Genomic DNA, 3934 nt, shown 5'->3' with positions numbered 1-3934 from the left:
GACTATGGCCGAGGACAAGTCATTGTGGCGGTAAATCGACCTATAGGACTGGAGATCCCGAGATCTAGGTTCAAGGAGATCAAATAAAGTAATTAATGATGATTCAATATTGTCAAAATATTGTTATGATCCATTCTCATGATAAGATAATGTTAAGTAACAAGGATAAAAGCATTAGGACTTTTTAATGGTTACTAAGTTTGATACATGGTATATCAAATGGTGTATCTACAGGATAGAACATTTAGAAATCACCTATGTGAGTGTGAAGTGTAAGCCGCTTCAAGGGAAATCTAGTAGGACGGTTCTCTATGCACTTATAAACTAGGACGTTTTCATGGCTGAAATGAACAAAACAATGAGAACCAAAAATAACATGGTTGATCGTGTGACTTATGTTGTCTAGGTACACACCAAATCTCACGATTTAAAAATATTAAATCTACCAATTGACCGAGTATATCCTATGTATGTTAACTACGGAAAGTTCATAGGGAAACCCACTTATCCAGATGCAATCAATCCTTATTTATGAATCACACAGTTTTTCATGCTTATATTTTAACAATAGTCATTCCCTATTCATGTGGGAATTGTTGGGTTCTAAAAGTATGAACCGGAAATGAAGGATTGCGACTCTTCTGATGGGTTGTGATTTTGCTGAAAGGTTGTAACCTTTAAGAAAAGTAGTGTTTTTTCTAAAGGTTTGTGACCGTTTGAAAAGTTTTGCCTTTTCCAAAAGGTTGTGACTTTTATGAAAGGTTGTCTTATCTTTATACTTTTTTGTCTATAAATAAAGAGGTTTTCTCTGATTTTTCTGCATCTAATTATTTCCTTCTCTTGCATACATTTCTTACAAAAAAAAATCGATCCATTGTGTATGTGTGTGATTTGTTGTTTTGATTTTGAGTTTGTTGAAATTATCAAAAATTGAGGTACTGCTAATTGTTTAATGGTTAATCCGTTTTATCTTGGGAGGAATTAATCTACAACCTCAGGTACTTGAGGGGATTAAATTTCTTAAGGACACACAGTGGGCTCTTTGGACTCGGATAGTTCTTTGTGTTTTTCTTTTCTTCTTTTATTTTTTTTATTTGCTAATATGAATACAAGAGAAAACAAAAAATATAATATTGTGAGATCATATTGTTAATTGTATACTATCAATACTAATTGTATTAGAAAAAATTGTGATAATCTTTCAGATTCATGAACTAAGGTTTTTGCAAATTAAAGAGTCTGAAGTATATCTAGGGGGGTGAAATTGAAGCTAAATAAATTCTAAGTTATATATAAGGACACCCAACATGGGGATTAGAGATACTATAACCAGGTTAATTGGAAAGAACCAATCATATGATAACTTGTTGCGAAATGCACCATTCTTAATTTTATTCAATCCCTATGATGTGAGAACATTCATCCTATAATAAGTTATGCATGTCAAGTCATGAGCTCTTAATGAAAGTTTGTATCTGGTATGAGTAGGGTGCCAAATTATTGGAGCACCCTTGAAGATTTCACCCATGTTAGTGTGATAGGTCGCTTTCTATGAAAATGGGCTTGTTCTGAGAAAACACTCATGAAACAGGGATAACACAAGGATATAATGTGATGACAAATAAACTTATCTCAACACATTGATTATTGTGTGTAAGAAGTGATACTTTATTTTGCTTATGTTGTCATAGTTCAAGTCTGAGATCACTACTGACTCTGGAGTAAAGGTTATTGTTTTCCTAAGTGAAGGTTCAATGCAGAGCACACTTTCATTATGCATAATAGTCTCCCTTCAACTAAATTGGTGAACTCTCTTATTTTAATACTAAATTGAGTGGGGAATGATAGTGTATATGCATTTTAGTATTAAAATAAAATATTAAGTGCATAAGTTAGTGGGTATAAATTCTGGTACAAGATGACTATTGTTTCTTGTAACCTACATGACCATAAGTTCTTGTAACTATCATGATCATTAGTTTCTTATAACTCATATGACCATTAGTTTCTAGTAACTCATGTAACATCTACAACATTTATCCACTCATTTATTATCTATCATTCTACCTATTGATTATATGGAGAACTTCTTCACCTATAAATAGTGGTGTTTCTTCCTTTGTGAACTATCTCAAAAAGATGAGAGACGTGAAATAATATTGTAGTCTGTAGTAGTTAAAGAGAGAGTTGATAAATAGAAAAATATTCTAAAGTCTTCAACGATTTTCACTATGTACAAGAGAGTATTTATTTGTTGAAGGAAGGTGTTATTATGTGGAGCTTTGGACTTTCAACTAATTATCTGGAGTTGCTTGAGTTGCACGACGTTATTGGGTTGTTGTATCCTGGAGGGAACAAGTCAAGAGTATTACTGCAGAATCGGTGTAGATTATGCCGCAGTGAACTTGAATCTCGTTAAAGATAGCGAGATATTTGTTTCTTAGCCTAAAGATTTATTTTAGTTATTTTTGTTCAATTTATTTCAACTGTAATTTATTGTTTTTGTGGTATATTACATCAACACTCATAAATGTGATGATTATTATTAATTGTACCCAGATTTTTAGAGTTCTTAGCTTGGTGAATAACGAGTTTCCTCCCAATTCACCTTTTGGATTTAAGATTGAATACTCAAGAGTCAAGAGTAATAGTTTTCACTCTTTCTTCATTTTCTTGTTTTGAATTGCTTGAATTGTACGTGTAATCGATCATTGAAGAGTTTGGATTTTGTTTATATTGATTGACTTCTTTTAACTTTTATAACTGATTGAAACTTTCTCATTTATGAAATGTGTATTTAATTATATAATCAATTTCATCGTTAATTGCTTTTCTAATGGATTTGATTACTCCTTCGATTTGCCCATTTTCTCTAATTGAGCTCAGCAGAGTCAATTAAGGTTGGTAATTGTTGATTGGAGCATAATTTGAGGTTAACACCCCATGCATTGGATTATAGCTAGAGATAGTGAATCCATGCAATGCATAGAATTGGACTAATTGTGATTGCTACTTAACTAGGTTCAGGAGAATTAAGAAAGATATATTTGCTTGTGTTCGGAGAATTAGGTGAATCATTGAGGTTTCAATGCATATATGATTCTACCAATGAGTGAATTTGCATGGCATTGAGAGTGTGTTTCCTTATGGAGGAAAATATTTTCTGGAAAATGTTTTGTAAGGAAAATGTTTTGTAATTTTCTCATGTTTTGTTGGGACAAAAGTTTTGAAAAATATTTTACAAATCAACTCATTTTCTTTAAAAATAAGGAAAATGACTTCCCTTCAAAAGTAAAGGGAAAACATTTTCCAAAACACTCATTTAACTTCAAATTACATTTTCTTTTTGGTAAAACATCAATTTATAAAAAATATTTTGAATTTTAAAAAATTATATTTTCACTCCACCCTCCCCGACCCAGATCATCCCTCCACCCCCTCCAAAAAAAATTAAATTTGTTTTTGAGAAAATGCACAAGTACCCCCTCAACCTATGTTCGAAATTCCAGAGACACACTTATACTATACTAAGGTCTCATTACCTCCCTGAACTTATTTTATAAGTAATTTTTACCCCTTTTCAGCCTACGTGGCACTAGCTTGAAAGAAAAAGTCAACCAGTGTTTGGCCCACAAGATAGTGCCACGTAGACCGAAAAGGGTAGAAAATTATTAATAAAATAAGTTCAGGGGTAATAAGACCTTAGTATAATATAAGTGTGTCTTTGAGATTTCGGACATAGGTTGAGGGGGTACTTGTGCATTATCCCTTTGTTTTTTTAAAAGTAGTTTCAACTTTAAATTTTCGCACCTAGCCTCCACACACACACACACACCAGCCCCTACAACCCCAGCAACCCCCCCCCCCTCAATATTTTGTTTTTGTAAAATATTCTTGAACTTCAAATTTTAAATTTCATCCCTACCCCTCCTCC

The sequence above is a fragment of the Solanum pennellii genome, chromosome 11 (genome assembly GCF_001406875.1).
Source record: "Solanum pennellii chromosome 11, SPENNV200".
NCBI classification, from domain to species: domain Eukaryota; kingdom Viridiplantae; phylum Streptophyta; class Magnoliopsida; order Solanales; family Solanaceae; genus Solanum; species Solanum pennellii.
This window is presented reverse-complemented; position numbering follows the sequence as displayed.